A 20,733-nucleotide genomic window follows, 5' to 3' on the forward strand; every position below is an offset into this window, starting at 1 on the left:
TCAAAGTCAATATCATTAAGATTAATTTCTTGCATGGTGTCTGCTTGATTATTAACTGTGCTTTCTAAATCAAGAATAATTTAAAATTAAATTTTACTTAATTATAATATAATGTATGAATTAGATAAATTTATTAAAAACCATATCATTGTCTAATGTTGATAAAAATGTACAGTAAAATTACTGAGAATTAAAAAATAACTGAGATAAATATATTAATATAACATAATTAAAGAGGTTTCCCTCACTTAAACCACTGAATAAAATTAAATCAAATTACAGATGTCATTAATTAATATTTTAAATTATAAATATTAATATTCTTTGAAACAAGATCCACAAATGTTAAAATATAGCTATATTTACCTGGAGGATTGTAGTTTTGGTTTTTGTTATCAATAATAGATGTAAAATTGTCTAAACCATTACCAACACTGTTATCAACTGTAAATGATTCATCTAAGGATTATATTAATACACTGATTAGTTAATTATTAAATTATAGTCGATTAGTCGAAAAGTGGTTTTTCGTAAAATTGCCGTTTTTCTGTAATTTTTTTTTTGTTTTTCTTGATTTTTTTGTAAACTGTAGGTTAGGTTTTACTTTTGACCCCCTAAGTACTAATTATTAGATGAATTTTTCTATTCAAAGAGGGGCTGAAGTCAAAAATCGAAGCATTATTACTACTCCAAAACGTGATAACAGAAATAAATAATAAAAAAAAAACGCACATCATTGTAAAATCAATACATTCATCACTCCGTTCAGAATCTAAAAAATAGAAGAATATTAATCATAAAAATTTACTTTTAATTACATTGAATTTAAAAATATATCATTATCAGCATTTGCAGAAGTTGGACTAACAGCAGACGTGTTTGATTGTGGTATCATATTTTTGTACTTGGAGTATTCAAATAATGTAGAATATTAATTTATAAAATATAATTTTTAACTCATACCAATGCATTTATAATAATTAAATTAAAACATTGAAGCATTTTATAAAAATATTTTATACTTACTGTACCCATAATTTACTTATAACCTATCATTAAAAAAATATATAAAACTAAACATTAATTTTCAGTTATTAAATTAATTAATAAAGGATATACAAAATTAAATATCTAAAAATCTACTTAGTCTATATATCAACCTTATATTAATGTTCTAGACCGTATGAACGGTATTTTTTTAGTTGTCGGGGGTGGTCGTTTTTCATGTATATGTATTTAATTTAATTTTCATTTGAATTATAGAAATCCATTGTCTATATTATTATTTGCAACGCAATGGATTCAAGACGTGGTATGAGTAATTATTATTTTTTTTACTTCAGGCATTGCTGGTGTTTACTAATTAAATTTACTTTAAAATTTTTATTTAGATCAACCAATCGAGCACTTTGATCCAGGTGTTTGACGTGGAGTCAGATGATAAGGTGTCACCCCCAAACGTAGTAAGTTAATTTATTTTTCAGTTTTTTTAAATTTTTCGTTCTTTAATGCTTTTACAAGGTATGTTTATTTGCATTTATTATTTTTTTATATTTTTGTTTTTATTAGTCTACATGTATAAGGTAATACGTATTTAAATGTTTTTCTGCAACTACCTAACTAGGTCGAGCGTCCTAGCAATCGCGTTGTAGAGCTTATTGACCTAATAGATGACGATGATTCGGAACCTGAAGATATACAGAAAACCAGCACTTCTGAAGACATTCATGTTGAGAAACCTAGCACTTACCATGGCAATCAGGAGGACTCTGCTTCCAAGAATGTTGTAAGTACAATAATTTGGAATGAAATTTTTTTCGTGTTTTATGTACTGTGATTTACATTTAATTTTTTTTTAGGATACCGATGAACAGGAACATGAGGATTGTGGTTGGCTGTTACCCGGGGTAAGTGTTTATTTATATTATAAATTCCGATTGTAAATTTTTGTTTTGGGTTTTTTATGTGATTGATAAAATTATGAATTGTTTGTTGTTTTTTTTTTTTATTTAAATTATAAAATATTTTATAAAATTAATTATTTATAAAAATTAAATTTTTACAAAACCGCGTTTAATAACGGTTTAGCCTCAAACGATTTTTAATATTTCTTGTTATTCAAATAGTATAGTAATAGTATTGTATAGTCCTAAATACTTGACAATTTTATCAGTTATTTAGACTGCCATTTTCTTTACGTGATTTGATTTTCAAAATATTTTGACTTTTTTTGAGCTATTTATACAATTTATAGACAACTGAAATTTTCAATTTTCCTAAGAATTTTTTTTTTTATGTGTCGATAAAATTTTTTTGGTCGAGTCAAAATATTTGAAAAATTAATACAAAGTTTCTCATAAGTTATTCTAATGGCGATAAAAAAAAATTATAAGAATCTATTGGCACAATTATTTTTTATTAACATTTGAAGTTAAAATACAGACAAAAATTCGTCAAAATCATGAATATTTTTTATTATTTGGTAGTTAAAAATTTATAAATATTTCACTATCAAAAGCTAAGAATTGAAAATGTAATACTTTGTTGTCAATAAGTTAAGCTTAAAATAATTATAAAAAGTTTGAGGATTATTCAATTAAAAAATTTTTACGAATGTTTAAAGTTTTAATTTTAATTTGAAATCAAAAATACACGTGTAAAACAACATTTTACTACTAAATAATTTTCGATTTTTGTTATTTAAAAAAAAATTACCAAACGTAGGATCTTGAAACTTTTACTCAAATGTTTGAATGTGTTTCAAAATAGAATATATGACAATATTTAAATATAATATATTATCCTAGACTGACAAATCATCTTCGTTCAGAATCGTTTTTCGTATACAATGATACCTATCATTGCATTCAAATTTAACCTACCCTAGTCACCCCACCCCCTAATGTACAGCAAATACCCACTTACCCGCTTTTTTTTCTTTGCTTTTTAGTTTAAGACTCTTGAGCTTGACCAGTTGTGTAAGCTAAAAGAAGTAAAAACTGACGTTGATAGCGTTGTTTTTGCGTTTTCTCCCCTCTCGGCTTACCGACCCACACTGCCGTTTGACGTACATGTTGATGGTGTAATCTCACAGTGCACCAACATCAAGCTGTTAGATGGTATTTTCGGCAATTCCCGTTAAGGTTTGTTTGGATGATTTATTCTGACTGTAAATCATTGGATGTTTTATTAATTTGTATTTTTTGTTAGACTTCACACATGTGGAATTCACCCTTGGGGGGGGGGGGGGCTGACCTTCTAATAAGGGTTCTCATTAGTGTAAAAAATACCATTCATCGGCCACATGAGTTGTCTGACTCATCCGAGGCGGAGGAAGTATCTCAAGCCGTCGAGGTTTATTGAACTCATTTTCGGTCTAGCATTGGCCAACCTGTCTTGCCATTCCCTTAGCTGGATGAAGAGGGCCGGTAACTTCAAGGCGAAGAAGTGGCATGTTCCCCACTCAGACTGGTCAAAAATTTGCTTTGAAGTTGATAGACTCTTAAGAGCAAACAAAGTTTTCGGGCAACGTCTGTAAGCTATATCATTTTTTTTTTAAAGTTTTGCGTTCACTGTATATTTACTGTTGTTATTTTATTCATATATAATATATATAATATATGTATATATATATTTTTTTATGTAGATTTTATTACGTTAGACATGGGCTGCAGTTGTCACCAGATGCAGCTGTACCTTACATTAGTAGGTTTATAGACCCCTATAATCCTACTATTGTCATTGTACAGTTTCATTATGGTGTCAACTTGCGGATGCAGTCATCCTGCAGGTCCTTTTTGTTTAGAAGGGAAAATGTATTGAAATCTTGCAATAACGTGAAGTTTTATCACGGCCTGGGTAGTTACGACTTTGGATACTTCAAAGGAAACCCTATAGCCACTGTCAAAGTATTTTTTTGTTTCGATTATTAACACAGCATATTAAAGTTTAATTATAATTGTGTATTTTAGGATACTTTGCCAAATTCGACAGGGCTACAACCCCGCCGTACATATTCTTCGGCGCGGGTTAAGTGCGATCGGCATTGTCACTTGGCTATTGCTCGGCGGCCTTCATGTCGAAAACAGTGACATGGCTCAAGTGAGGAGTATCGACGATGTAGCCGGCCATTTTATATGTTCCATGACCGACTTCCTCATGGACGCCGTAACCGGGTGTAGCGTGCGTATAGAATGTGTCGTCAGTGGTAAGAATTCTTCAGAAGTTTCTCGGCTAGTCAGATTTTGCATTAACTGGCATCTTCGTTGAAGAATTGGCCGTGTTATGTTGACAGTAGAATTACTACCGTCCTTCGACAGCTCAGTAACCTTATCGATGTGACCCACAAAAAACATCTAGAAAGAAATGTTAGTATATATTTTACTATATTTTCTATTGGTTCAATGTTGTTTCTATGTGCCTTAACGACTGGTCATATTTATGTTTTTGTTTATAGGTTTTATCAAAAATGTACAACTTGGAAATGATTCTGCGGTTTCACGCTTTTGGTGAATCACACTTTCTAGATTCAACAAGATTGTCTGTGTTGTTCCCAGTAATTTAAGTTGTCTACTAGTCGTCGGAAGAGTCGACGCGACGTAGACGGCTTTGTTAGATTCAACCCAATTGCGGTTGGTTGCGGGGTGAACTTTACAAATTTTCATTTGTTTGGTCATGTGCCTATTGGCACATATGTTAGGAAGGATTTGTCCTAACGCAAGACATTCTCGCTTGTTCCATCAATGAGGTCAGTTAGGTCGTGGTTATTGTACCTATTTTGGTTGAAATTAAAATTTTTTATTTTCTTTTTGTCATGTGTAGGCTGTCGAACGATGGGTGTTAATTTTATACAACCTAACATCACAAGACTGTGGAATGCCTACGGCAGTAAAACCGGCCGACTGCTTTTAAATAAAGATAGTGTATTGATAATTTCTGTTTCATAATGAACTATCAAAATCACCTTACAAAATTTGTTGTGTTAAAACCTTTGACAAGCAAACACGCGAAAGAAATTGCTCACAATCTAATCGATATTTACACAACATTTGGAGCTCCGGTTATATTGCATTCGGATAATGGGCGTGAATTTGTGAACTCAATAATAACTGAATTACATTCAATGTGGAGTGACGTTAAAATCGTCCACGGAAAACCTCGGCATAACCAAAGTCAAGGTTCCATAGAAAGGGCAAACAGAGATGTAGAAGATATGCTTGCTACTTGGATGGCACAAAATAATACAAAGGACTGGACAAATGGCTTAAAATTTATTCAATTTTCAAAAAAATCGCGCTATCCATTCAGGTAATAATTTACATTATAATTAACTTAACCTATTTATACTATAATCAAGTTTTAATTTTATTTTCTATACATGGTAGTTTGTATACCTATAATTTTTACATAATATTTTGTATTATTATTACTATATAGGTATTGGTAGATCACCGTATGTTCGGATGTTCAGAAAGAGTAGGATTAGCCTCAATTGGTATTCCAACAAATGAAATTGAATGTTTGTGTACTGAGGAGGATATTGAATCAATTCTACCACAAAATAGTGATGAAGACACTGAAAATATTTCAAGTCTAAGTGATGGATACTGTGAAAATTATTCTAAAGATGAAGCAAAACTTGGTTTGTTTTTTATATAATTTTTCTCATTAAATAAAATTAAAAACATTTAAAATACCTATTTTAGTTAACGAGCGACAAAACAAAATAACGAACGAACCAAAAAAATCAGTCTCATGTTTGCAGAAACAAGCAGAAAACATGTTAAAGTCTTCTCGATTCTTATTGTCATCTCGATTTGATCCACTCGAAATAGGTTCAACCGTATCGATACCAGATGTAGATCGTGCTCGCGGAGCTCCGCGTAATTTATTGGCAGTCGTTTTACATGTCGAAAATGATCTTTATAAATTAGGTGAGTAACCCTATTATATAAATTATTCAAATATTTACAAAAAATTAATGTTGTACTTTTAATATAGGTACTGAACATGGACACCTAAAACATAAATACACAAGATCTGAGCTAGTACCTTGTAAAGAAAAACTTCTAGACATACCTAAGTTCATCAAAGAAAAAGAGCTTACTCTTCGAGAGGTAGCTGGTATTTCAGGCACTCAAGCGTATCAACGATGTCACTGCTAAACTAAATGTAAAAATAACAAATGTGCTTGTCGTTCTTCAGGCAAACTTTGTAATTCAAAATGCCATGGATCATTACCATGTGAAAATAAGTAGTTAATAATATATGATATAAATACAACAATAACCATTTGTATAATTTTTTATCGTAAATTCCCGGTAATTGACGCAAAAATCTACTCATATAAATTAAAAATGGATATTAACGATATTTAACGGTAAATTACGAAAATTATTATTTTTCGTCATTTACCGTAACATATATATATATATATATATATATATGTTTATAATTGAGTATTATAATATATATAATATTGTTCAGATGATATTGCGTTTGAAGACAGCGATAACGAATTGTGTGTTCAATTTATTGTTGGATGAGGTCGAAAATAGTGAATTATGTAAAAGTAATGTAACGATTGTTAGTTGTTACATCATAATTTATATTATATTAACATGATATGTACAATAGAAACATATATACTATATGTACATATATATGTGTATCATATACATAACATAAATATTATGCTGAATATATATTAAGCCCCTCCTGTTTTGTAATATAAATATTATTGTAAGGCTACGGCCAAATATGAATATGTAGGAGAAAGCCCCACATTTTGCTCGTAAGTAATAATAAAACTTTTATGTATTAACAATTATTTAGATCAGTCTGCATTTATTTGTAATATTAAAATCCTAAATACCCATCATGCTCCCGAGCAACGCTTAAAATATATTTAAAAGTAATTAACTTCTTCCCTGAAGATCATATATTTAACGGGTCATCCCCGACCACGTTACAGTAAGATACACTTTGTATATTAACAATATTGAATGTTTTTAGCTAATGCCAAACAACAGGACATGCTTGAAATAGCCCCCAACATTTTCGTGGGGAATAATCCAGCTGAAAGTCTAACCAAAGTAGTTAAATAAACATTTTTATGAAAACGTTTATATTATTATATTTGTGAACATTTTTAGGTAAGCGTGTACACGTTGACACAACGTTCGGAACAAAAGAAAAAGTAAGAAAAGAAAAGTGAAAATAACAACCAGCCGGAGATGCCCGAATTCAGGTAGTCGTATTTTATCCTAAATATAAGTACCTAATCCGATGGTATCCGGATATTTCACCGCGCGACTATTCACCGCCAACATTTCATCGCGTTTATAACTCACCGCGTGCATAATTCATCGCAGTTGTTTCATAGTAAATGTAAAATGTCTAAACACAGTATCTTTAAACCAATTTTTTCATTTGATATCTATATATTAAATTACGACATGGCATTTTTAATATGATGGGCCATTAAGTTTATCTTACTGATACAAATGTATTTCCTTATCCTACATTCTAAATTTAAAAATCACCAGATTGGCATACATGTTATACGATTATAAATTAGTTGTTTATAAATATAATCATACATGTATACATATTGTTAGGTACTGATTGTAGAACTATTGTGTCGGTATTATCCAGTAGGTACCTACGTGAACAAGAGTGTTTCATTTTATAGTTATGAATAATATATCGTATAATAAAAGTGAACGGGGTAAAGATAAATTAATATTAAAAGGGTATATTTATGGAACTGTTATGCTTATTTAGCAGAAAATATTACAAGAACAAACAATTCTGTCGAAGGTTGGCATAATAGTTTTTCATCTACATTAAATTTAATTCATCCTAGTATTTGGAAGTGTATTGAGGCGCTTAAAAAAGAAGAATCATTAAATAAAATCCATGATGAACAGTTTATTGCCGGACATTCTATGGGCGTTAAAAGAAAATATAAAGACTGCTGAAAGGTTAAAAAATGTGTATGATGACTATCATAATAGAATAACAGAAGATTACTTAAGAGGAATAGCCCATAATTTTCAGTTAAATGTTTGAATATTTATGTAGGCATAGTAATTTATTGTAATATTATTTTTCTTGGACAGTATGTAAATGTATTTGCATAAACTAATTTATAATTTTTAATATAATGAAAAATTATACTATTATGTTTTGGACAGTATGTAAATGTATTTGCATAACCTAATTTATAGTTTTTAATTAAATGAAAAATTATACTATTATGTTATTTACTTATTAATACATTTTACTATAGCTACGACGAATTGTATATCGGTGAATTGTATATGCAGTGAATTGTGAATACGGTGAAATGTTGGCGGTGAATTATCACAAGGTGAAATTGTCCGCGATCCATTCCGATTGCGTCCAAAGACATATGGGTTCACAAAATACCTTATAATTAATAAAATAAAGTCAATATTTTAAATACTGTATAAGTGTATTGGACGAATTTGTATTTGAAATTCAAACTTTAATTATAATAATATGAAGTAGGTACGTCGATATACGTACATTATTATGAAACAAGTATAAAGTATAAAAGGTATTTAAATAGGTGGCAATAATAAATTGTTTACAATAAAAAAAAAATATGAAACACAATTAATTTGTCAATAAATAGGTACCTAGTCGAATATTAAAATAATCATAGTGTTAGAGGTAGATTTTTAAAACTTAATATTTGTACAAAATCAAAATTAGTTATTTCCAAGTTTTTTTAATTTTATGATTTAAGTTTGTATTAATTTTTTTAGTTGTTTTCCGCGAGGAGTACAAACTATAGATTGTATTTTTTTTATGGCATCTGTTTGACATTGTTTCAAAATTTTCAAAAATTGAAATATATTTGTATGTGAAGTATAGAATAGTGAATTAAATTTCGAATGAAAACTTTTCACACGCATTCGTTGTCAAATACATACTGGAACTACAAGTACCCCTTTTTTGAGAGGGGAAATCAGAATCAGAATCGATATTCATGTCAAAATACGTATCGGACGACAGACGCAATCGGGATATTTATTTAGTTTTGATAACCACTTAAATAGTATTTCTGTGCTTAGTGCTTAGAGCAGTACAATCGTCATTTAACGAACACAGGATTTCTTGTGAACCGGTTAAGATCATGACTGATTTTGAGAAAGCCATAATCAATGCTTGTGAAGAAGTTTATCCAAATATTCTCCTATTAGTTGTTGCTTTTTTCATTTCGGCCAATCAATGTATCGTCAAATTCAGTTTGCTGGTCTTCAAGCCGAATATAATGACCCCGAAAATCGTTCGTTGAAATATTATTATCGTTCCATTGACTGAAGTTTCTCGCATTTTCTCTCTATTGAAAAATGATGCACCTGAAGCTCTATCACCAATTATTGAATACTTTGAAAAAAATTATGTTCATGGAGTAATAGCTCGAGGAAGAAGACGAGGGATTCTTCCACGTTATCCACCAGAAATTTGGAATCAGCACCAAGCAGCTCAGACTGGTTCGCATAAGAACAACAATGTAAGCGAGGTGGTGAAGCGTCGGCCGGTCAAGGTGTGGTGAGGTGATAGAAAAACACAATGCAATCTCTAATTTGTGGTGTAGTCTTAAGAAGACGTTTTTATTGAGGGTAATCACGAAAATGACACAGATACGCACGTACGGGTCGAGCGTTGGCTAAAGTTAGTATGATCACGCGGTTTTAATATCGATCGGTCGTGGTTGTGTTAGTTGTCCGAAGGTGAGGCGTTCCAGGTCGTACGACCGTCGGAAAACGAGAGAGATAGCGGCGACGGCCGGTCCGTGTCCGGAGCGACTTCTCTTCCCGTCCGGGCATGTGCCGTTGCGGCGTGGCGGGAGAGTCGACTGTCGCGCGGTCGTATCCCGTGGTGGCGGTTGACAAGAGCGTAGGCAGGTCGCTGCGGCACCTGTACTTTGTACTGGTTGCCGTTGCGGGCCTTGTCAATATCGTCTAAAGTCATTTGTATTGAACTAATCATACTTTTATATTTTTAACGTTAAGTTCACATTATTTTACATCTAAAACACGTCTTTACAATACATTTGGGTGAATATAAAAGGTCGTAAAAAAATTTTGAAAAACAGGTGATGAATTCGCTAAATATCGTCTAAAGTCATTTCTATTAAACTAATCATACTTTTTATATTTTTAACGTTAAGTTCACATTTTTTGACATCTAAAACACGTCTGTACAATACATTTGGGTGAATATAAAAGGTCGTAAAAAAATTTAGGAAAAAAAGTTGATGAATCCGCTATATATCGTATTAAGTAATTTCTATTAAACTAATCATACTTTTTATATTTTTAACGTTAAGTTTACATTATTTTACATCTAAAACACGTCTTTACAATACATTTGGGTGAATATAAAAGGTCGTAAAAAAATTTTTAATAACAGGTGATGAATCCGCTAAATATCGTCTTAAGTCATTTCTATTAAACTAATCATACTTTTTATAAATACCTAACGTTATATTTTTAACGTTAAGTTCACATTTTTTGACATCTAAAATACGTCTGTACAATACATTTGGGTGAATATAAAAGGTCGTAAAAAAATTTAGGAAAAAAGTTGATGAATCCGCTATATAAATATCGTCTAAAGTCATTTGTATTGAACTAATCATACTTTTTATAAATACCTAACGTTATACTTTGTAGCGTCACGGAATTTTCAGCCTTATAAATTATCATAACATTCCCCGAACACACCTATTGCTAACGTTGTTGACAAGTCAACGCACCTTTATTCTTATAACCATTAGTAATAAAAGTAGATATCGCGCGCTAATGCACACATGACCGCAGTGTTATGCAATAAATGTTCCCCGTTCCCCCCTTCATCATGCAGTAATCGTCGCCGACGTGCCGTGGTTGGTCGACACCATCCACCCGTCTGTTCGACGATCCACGCACGGACCACGCGGCCAACCGATTGATATTTGTTTATATCCACCGACCTCATCGGGTATACACCGATTGTCCAACATTCTCGACGCTTACCGTCAACCACGATGATGGGCTAAGCCAGCCACGAGGGCCCGGGAGGCGGCCAACAGCTCCAGACAACACAGACCACGCAGCTCATCATGTCGAAAGTCGTAATATGTTATATTTCCCCGGTCCCCACTTTAGCAGCACGTTTTCCCGGTAACCCTGCGAGGACACACCATGAGTGATATGGTGTGTCGCCCCCCGTGGGCCGGGAAAGCATGCGACAAATTTTATATTTTATATTTAACATGTGCCACCATATATCATTTCATATTTGCCAAATTATTACTATTTTGTAATTGCCATGCGCCCAATTATAATTATTTTATATTTGCCATGTGCCAAATTATTACTTAGTGCATTAGTGGTTACTCCGCATCTCCGCGTCACTGTATTCTGTACATATTATTACTTACTAGTATACTACATAGTAGTACATTTATTTTATACTTTATAGTATTATATTTATTTATGGTATATACTTTCCTGTCGCCATTCGCAACATGGATGATTTTGTTTTAAAAAACTTGAACGAATTGAAATGTTCCGGAAAATATTATTCAAGAATTTAAAGGTAAGTTTCTTACAAATAATAATATAAATAAATATATATTATATGAATTAGGGTTACCTAGTCTAGTTATTTGTTAGAATGAAAGCTTATGTAGCAAGTATGTAGGTAGGATGTAGGTACTTACTAACTTACTATTTACTAACAATACAGGAGTGCGTACGACCTGTGTGCACGTGCTTTGGCTGTATCTGACAATTTATTTTGGATTTAGTGGGCTGGTGGATATTTGTTTGAAAATCATACATGGCTCAATAATTTTAAATAAAACTAAAATATGAATATTCAAAGATAAAAAGTGATGATATGTCCACTACTTTTAATTAAGTAGATAATCTTACACACAATCCAGGCATTCCTATAATAATTTGACATTGTAATCCTCAACATTCATTTTTTTTTTGTAATAAATTATTCTACCCTACTCTTTGTAACTCATATGAGTCATTAAAGAATACGTGTTACAACATAACTACTTTAATTTTTGAATGTTGATTAAAAAAAGTAGGATGATATTTTATTTAAAAACCAAAATCATGTAATTTACTATTTCTGATTGAATAGTTTATGTTTTTTAATGGTTAGATAATGGAGTAGATGAAGAAGCTTTCTTATGCCTTACTGAGTCTATGGTCCGGGAGCTTTGTCTTCCTATGGGGCATCGTGCCAAAATAGTTAAAAGAATTGCTGAATTGAAAACAAAATTACCATCTAATGTCCAAGTAATTAAGATGTATTTATTAAATCATGATATAACCATGTATATTATTTAATAAATTATAAATTATAATGCATCTATACCTACATAATTCTATATTGTGTGTAATAAACTATAAAATTGTATTATTTACTATAGAATTCATGTAATTCATCTTCCGAACCAATGGTTTTTAAAATTTTTGCTGATGGTAATTTGAGTGATGTGAATAATATATTGAACTCTCATGGAACTTTTGATGCTGGATCAAGTATATCTATGTGTTATAATAATTGTTATAATACTATTGTTGTTTTTAACATTCAGTATTTAAGCTCATTAATTAATTAAATTACATTTTAGGTATAGAAATTATCAATGCAGATTGTTCAGAACTTGATAACTGTATTATTGAAAATAACCCTATCCCCAGCCATACTGAATTACATTGCACTAGTATTGATACACCTAGCACCAGTAGCACCATTCATAATTTTGATATAAATACTACACAACGTACTACCATTGATACAGTATGTTTATTAAGTACCTAGTAATTACCTACCTACTACCTTGTAGGTATTCTCTTTATGACTGTATGAAAATAAAGTATTTTTACCATTTTTTTTTTACAGGTATCTGATGCAACAATTAACATAACAGTTATACTAAATAGTTATCATGATGGCCAAAATATTTTAGATAATTATGCAAAGAGTAATAAATTAAATGGACTGTTAAGAAATAAGTTGTCTCATATTCTAATTACACATTTTCTTAAAAAAAGTGGAGAAAAAAAAATATCTACTGAAAAGTTGACTGTATTGTCTCAAGAAATTTGTTATTTATTTCCTAACGAAAACAAAGAGACATATTACACTCCCTATAAAAATGAGGCAAGTGTAGTATCGCCGGCTAGGGGCAAGTTGTGGGATAAATACAACAATCTTAGAAAAGAAATAAGGAAAACAAACCAGCAATTAAATAAAGAGATAACCCCCAAAAATTTGTTTATACCCTGCAGTGAAGGTATAGTAATAAATTCTATTCAAATTCATCATTACCATAATATGACATGTGTTAATATTATTTTTTGATTTAGAATTAGCTGAAGATATTGTATGGCTGAAAAATAATATTTCACCTTGGGATATTGTTGTAGATAAATGGTTAAAAACATTTCAAGAGAGATATAATAATTTATTAAAAAATGATGATAGAAATAGTTGTTATCTGGCAGATTATCCACCATTAAAAAGCCCTCTTGGTTTTACATTGGTCAGTATAAAATTGACTAACAATTAAAATTACTCAATATATTTTTTTAAGAATGATTTTTTAAGTTTACTTGATTTGGATTTCAGTCAGTTATACCCCCAAAAAACGCTGGTGTTATTTACCAAATTTGAAGTTTTTAAAAATAAATTACCAAATTTTATAACAAGAAACGACATCAAAGGAATTGATAGTAAACTTATTGATGCAATCAAAAATCCTCCAGACTCTGGTAAATTTTAATGAATTATTACTTTAATTATTACATATTACTTCAAATGTGGCTTTAACTTAAGTAACTAAGTTACTTATTTTGGGTAATTAAATTACATTACTAATTACTAATCAAAATTGTAACTAAATTATTTTTAAGTTACTTTTTTTTTCATTTTTTATCAATTTACATTACTTTTGAGTTTTAAAAGTTAAGTTACTCCCCAAAACTGAATTTAACTTATACTATTTAAACCATTTATAATATTAATTCTTGAAGTGTTATAGTATTAATTATCTACTTAAAATGAATTTCAAAAGATAAGTCTTTATATTTTATAGGTATTGACACAGTTGCTGCCTTGAGAGTTTTTGTAGAATTGTTCAAGCCGATAAATGTATCCAAAAGAACTCATATTGGATCAAAAAAAGTTTTACAAGACCGTCGAAGTTAGAAATTCAACAATCGTTCATTTACTATGTTAATGTATGAATTCATAAATTTTCTTTATAAAATCATTCTTTAAAAGAATAAGTTATTATAGTTTCATTTCCTATATAGACTGTGTCTCAATTGAAAGAAATAGATGACGAGAAACGTAACAAAGCATTAAGAACTGGAGACAAACTTCAACCATATATGATTTTTGTGGAAGTTGACAGTCAGGTGACTTATTTTTATGTAATAATTAATAAGTATTTTTATAAAGTTGAGAGCGCCTTAAAAGCCATTGATATTTGTTTTAAATCATTTTTTACTTTTCATTTGAATTATACGCCACAGTGCAAACAAATTTGGTATTTTATACAAACATACTTTTTTGAAATTGTTACTAAGTTTGACAAAAACTGCAGTCAAAACGTTAAAAATTTAATATTTGAATTTAATAATTCTTAATTTCCTAATAATAATTCTAATCAAATACTAAAAAAAAACTTCAACAGTTACAACTTAAAATTAATATAATTTGTATTTATATTTTAAATTTTTAAAGTATTTTACTATTTTAGTAATTTTTATTATTTGTTGTATATTTCTAAAATATATTATTATTTTAAATATATTTGATTACAAATTGTAAAATGCCTTCTTGCTTTATTTGTCTTGTTTGTGTAAATTCTTTTAAAAGTCTTATAAGACATATAAAACATTCCATTCTTGTGAAAATAATATAGAGTACAAATGTATAGAACCATCATGCTTTAGAAATTATAACTCTTTTGATTCTTTTAGTAGGCATTTATTGACCCATACTTTGGTGAATCAAGATCAAGAATTTTGTACTAATTTACATAATATAGAGCCACTGTCTGTTGATACTTTACATACAAAAAGTAACGAAGATCTAATTATAATTCCCCCATGTGAGATATCAATTGAAGCATTTAAGGAACTAGTTACTAGGGATGCAATAGTTTTAGTATCAAAATGGTATAACGAAGCGGTTGTACCCAGGAATAAATTGCAAACTCTTGTAAATGATATCAATGGATTTAATGATAAATGTATGCAAGTTCTAAAAAAGGAAGTATTACAAAATTTAGAAAAAAATAAAAGTGATGTAAATTCAATTTCTAAAATATCAGTTATGTTTGATGTTATTAATAACCCTTTATAAATTTAAAAACCGAGTATAAACGTTTAAAAGTTTTGGAAGAGTTAGGAGTCTATATAAAACCAATCGAAATCACTATAGGTTGTAGAAACAACAATGTCACAGAACAGGATAACATTGTTATGGATTTAATTAATGTCAAAATTTGTTTTATTCCATTAAGATGTGTTTTTAAAGCGTTTTTTGAACAACCTGGTGTATTAAAAACAGTTCTTAATTATTTTAAACACTTAAGTTCTTTGACTGGGGGAGTTGTTTGTAGTTATTTTCAGAGTAAAGTTTGGAAAGAAAAATGTCGTAATGACATAGATAAAATAATCATACCATTTTTTTTATACTTTGATGAGTATGAGACTAACAATCCTCTTGGTGCTCATGCTGGGAAAAAAAAGATTGGTGCAGTTTATGTATCATTTGGGTCATGCATCCCTGCAGAATTACAGTCTTCATTAAATTACATTTTTCTTGCTCTTCTTTTTATTGCTAATGATCGTAAGGAGTTTGGAAATAAAAATATATTTAAAGAACTAATTAATGAAATTAATTATTTACGAACCGAAGGTGTAATTGTGAATTTGAGAAATGAAAATTATACAATTTACTTTTCATTAGCTTTAATCATAGGCGATAACTTGGGCTTACATTCAATGCTAGGTTTTAGTGAAAGCTTCAATGCAAATTATCCTTGTCGGTTTTGTCTTTGCTCTAAAATGGAATGCAATTATTTAGTGGTTCAAGATGACAGTAAAATGAGGAATGAAGAAAATTATTCACAGGGTGTAGCCATAGATGACTTGTCACTTACAGGTATCAATGAATTGTCAAAAAGTTCACATTGTGGCAACTATATACAGAAATAAAATAGGTAATCATAAATCATAATTATTACCACAAAGAAAATAATTATTGTATGAGCTAAAAATTATTCATAACACCTTTTTGTCATTGAAAGCATCAATCAAATTATCATAATCCTTAGCTGATATTGGACATTTAACTTCAATAATAGTGTCATCATCAATCACTCCATCTGTACAATTTTTACAAAATATAATATATTGAATTCAAAATTTTATTAAACAACTACCTGAATTTTTAAAACTAATAACAATATTTTGAAGACAAACTAATATAAAAAAAACCGAGAAAGTCGCGCTCTGCTGTATAGTAGGGGTCGAGTGGGTTAAACTTGAATGCAATGATAGATATCATTGTATACGAAAAACGATTCTGAACGGAGATGATTTTGATGAGTTTTACATGAATTTAAAAAATAATTCATAAAAATTTCATAATAATTCATAAAAAATATTAACGAAATATCATTCGACGTTTATTTATGATTAATTAAATTTAAACTCATCTAGAACCTTGTATTGAAGTTTCAAACCTTAGGTGAATATTAAATATTTTATGAATTTTTTTCTTCAAAATGACTTGCAAATTTTGGCGTTTTTGACGAATTTCGGAAATATTTGAACTTTAAACTGTAATAAAAAAAACTGTGCTTATGTATTTACAAAATTTTTACCTACACTTTGACCTACCCACTCGACACCTACTATACAGCAGAGCGACTTTCCCGGTTTTTGTTTTGTTTTTATACAAAGATTCTTATAATTTATTATTTTTTAATAAAAAACATTGGTAATAATGCATTATTATAAATAAGTCTATTTTTAATATTATATATAAGAATTTTAGAATGTCAACTATATTACGATTATTTTTAAATATTAATTTAATGTTTAAATATACATATACATATAGCATTCGAATTACGTACTTAGAGAGTACTGTATCAGTATATGATGATGAAGATGATGATACATATGTTTCTGCACATAGCTTATGGTGTTCAACATCCGAAACGTTGCCAAACAATAAATTAGATTCAGTTTCTGTATCCACCAAATTGGTATTTGAATAACTGATCTGAATATTTTTTGGTGTACTAGCCAGAATGGATTCTCTAATAATGATATACATTTTATAGATAGTTATTCAATTAAAATACGTAAGCTGTATACAATACATATACATTTATAAATTGAATAGAAGATTGTCTATTTGTTTTGCTCATAATAATTATAAAAAAAAACTCAAACGTCATCATTACACAAAAACTTTTTATGAGTCTGAAATTTAAATTTTTAGATAACCTCGTAAAATAACGATTTATCCTCAAACGATTTTGGATATTAATTATTATTAAAAAAGTAGAAGTCGTGGAAACTTGAAACTTTGTGTTAAATTTTCAATTCTTAGTTTTGAATACAAAAAAATGTATACATTTTAAACTATAAAATAATTTGCAAATATTCGTGATTTTGTCGATATTTGAAAAAAAAATTGAATATTTCAAATGCCTAAAAATAGCTGGAAATTGTCGAAATATATTGAAAAAAAAATATGGGATAAAATGTCAAATTAAACAACTGGTGGAAATTTCAAGTCTCTACAATTTATACTTTTTGAATAAAAACAAATATCAAAAATCGTTTGAGACTAAATCGTTATTTTACGTGATTTCGTAAAAATTTAAATTTCCAATGTTCATAAAATATGTTTGGTATTATTCCAGTAGAGTTTTTTTTATAGAAATTTGAAGAAAAACTTTTGAGGAACCTTGTACCAAATTTTAAAATCTTAGGTATAAATATTTAAAATTTTATGAAATTTCAACTACAAAATATCTTCAAATTTTCATGGTTTTATCATATTTCAATATTATAATATTATAATATTTCAATATTATACACTACACACAATCTTAATATTTAATTTATAAAGCATTTAAATTTACATATATGGTGAAGGTTCTGCAGTTTCTTCAGATGCTAATAATTCACTGATCGATGTGGTAGGTTCCCTGTGTATAAAAATAATAGGTACCTATGACTCTTAGTCTAACTACCTATATACTTTTTGTCTATATAATAATTTAATACAAATATAACTTACCATTTTGTGTTCTTTTAGTAAAATTATTAATTCTTTCAAAGTTTAGTTTATTTATACTTTTACGTCTCGACGGTGCTATTCGCCTTTTATTAGAATTACTAACTTTATGGTTATCCATTTAAAAAAATTTAACAAAACAAAATATGTGTAAACCCGGAAAAAATACACTACAGTCTAGACGCCCAGTAGTCAACTGAACAATTGCATAGACGCTTAATAAATTTGTTAAAACTAGTAGAAACAATATAATTTTTGTCATAATACAATATTTATAAATATGGTATAACCTAACCTATTTTTATAAATATTGCCACAGCCCGCTGGACGGACTGATTGTGACGTAAAGTAGGTAAAAATTATTATTTACATTTTCCAGTCATCAACACAAGGGCCACTTAAAAGTTTGTGGTGAAAATGTCTATAATTTTTTTCTTGCGTGACCATGACCTGCAGGGGGTGGATGATCAGATTGAACTTAGCCATACCTGACTCAGAGGTCTGCGCACGCTTATGATTATAATATAATTATTATATGACATTTAATTTGTAATAATTGTTTCATGTTGTATACAATATACGTATAATATTACAATGTACACTAAATGAAATAACATTTGATTTAATTTTGATTTTTTCTTACCTAATTATTAATTATTTAGATATCGTAATAATTAGTATTTTTTATCATACCCAAATAGTTCGATAATTTCAGTAATACGGCTAATTGAATCGGTTTACAGCAAAACTACCTATTATAAAGTATAGTTTTTATTCGTATAAAATTCAGATACGAATACAAAATATAAAACCAAACAAAATTAAATAATATTTGTCACATTATATTATAATAATCGTTTTCTTATCTGGTTATGTACAGGCGGCGCACGGCTGCGATAGAAAACCTGTTTTGAACTATGGTGCGGTACTGCCGTTATCGCGCGCGGGGTGATGGTATATGAACATCTAGTAACGAACGCTGCCGCTGTATATGGGCGCAGCACATGACGAGCGTAATTAATCGACGAGCGTATTTTTTTAACCGAAAAACATGGTTTCGTAATTCCAGTAATACGGCGTTGTGATGGGTTCTACAGTATAAATACCTCTAACAAAAATTGTAGAGGAGAATTTTTTCTATGTTTTGTTGGAAACCGATTTCTGAAAATAGTATTAACAAGCGAGCATTACGACATAGAAAAAAGACCATTTTGTAAATACTGAATTGCTTATATTTTAGATAATTAATCACAATATCAAATATCTGATTCCAACAAAACATAGAAAAAACTACCACCTTTCAAACAATGTATTACTTATGAGTCTACGACTATTATTGATTTCGTAGCATTTGAAATACGAACGCACTATTTTAAATACAAAACGACTGGTGTTGCACCCTCTTAAAGATAGATATCTAAATAACTCTATTGACAATGAATCAAAAAATATTAATGAACATGACTGCACCCACGTAGACAAACATTACAATACAAGAGTATTATCAATAATAGTAGAACATGAAGGTATTGAAAAATATGCAATAATTGACACCGGATCTAATATTTCTTGCATAGATATATCTTTAATTAATGATATGGATCTCGTTAAAAATTAAGAAGAATTGTTATAACAGGAGCAGATAATATCAAATTAGAACAATTAGGCAAAATAAAATTAGTGGTAAAAATAAATGGTAACACGTCCTCTATTAATGCGTACGTAATCAATGGATTGAATTGTAAAATACTACTTGGAAACGATTTCAACATAAAAAATAACTTAATCATAAATTTTAAAGATAAAAATTTAGAATTAAATAACGATGTCTTAACACCTATGGATAAACTATGGTACAATTATAACACACAAATCAATAAAAACAATATAGGAACAAAATATAAAATAACAAGCATAAACTATGACAAACGAAAATATATAGGAAAAATTGTATCAAATTGCAATATAAATATTCCGCCAAAAAATAAAATAACTATTAAAAACTTCGACATAAATACTAATATAATAGACACGAGTTATGTAATAGAACCAATTGGACGATTAAGCAAAAATAAGCTTCTAACATTAGAATCACGGATTGTTAATAATGAAGACGGTATAACTCTTTACAATTTTTCAAATCTTTACAGTAATATTCCCGCAGGAATGACAATAGCAAGTATCGTAAAAACAAATACGCCAAACATAAAAAAAGAATTAGCAGAAAATAATATAAAAACAATGTATACCATTAAGCAAAACCATTATGAGTATGACAACGAAAACATTAACGAAGTCACCGATAAACAAGGAAACGTAATCAACATTTCTCATGAATTAAATTACAAACAACGT

The 20,733-nt window shown here is 29.3% G+C and overlaps 1 long non-coding RNA gene and 5 pseudogenes across 3 annotated transcripts; all 6 read left to right on the forward strand.

Moving 5' to 3' along the window:
• LOC149062665 (uncharacterized) overlaps positions 1-20,733 on the forward strand; it is a 410,648-nt pseudogene that overhangs the window by 283,880 nt on the left and 106,035 nt on the right.
• On the forward strand, positions 1,190-1,737 carry LOC149062690 (uncharacterized). The gene is made up of 3 exons (XR_016189329.1): positions 1,190-1,312; positions 1,392-1,463; positions 1,625-1,737. It is a non-coding gene; the product is annotated as an uncharacterized LOC149062690 (long non-coding RNA).
• LOC149062691 (uncharacterized) lies at positions 3,663-4,911 on the forward strand (annotated as a pseudogene). The gene is made up of 3 exons (XR_016190728.1): positions 3,663-4,367; positions 4,457-4,747; positions 4,822-4,911. The product of XR_016190728.1 is annotated as an uncharacterized LOC149062691 (transcript).
• Positions 5,148-6,288, forward strand: LOC107171415 (uncharacterized; annotated as a pseudogene). The gene is made up of 4 exons (XR_016189318.1): positions 5,148-5,307; positions 5,437-5,641; positions 5,706-5,933; positions 6,001-6,288. The product of XR_016189318.1 is annotated as an uncharacterized LOC107171415 (transcript).
• Positions 9,167-9,589, forward strand: LOC149062692 (uncharacterized; annotated as a pseudogene).
• Positions 12,225-17,347, forward strand: LOC149062693 (uncharacterized; annotated as a pseudogene).

Source organism: Diuraphis noxia, unplaced genomic scaffold (genome assembly GCF_037042655.1).
Source record: "Diuraphis noxia isolate RWA-SAM2 unplaced genomic scaffold, SU_Dnox_SAM2 contig0001, whole genome shotgun sequence".
NCBI lineage: Eukaryota > Metazoa > Arthropoda > Insecta > Hemiptera > Aphididae > Diuraphis > Diuraphis noxia.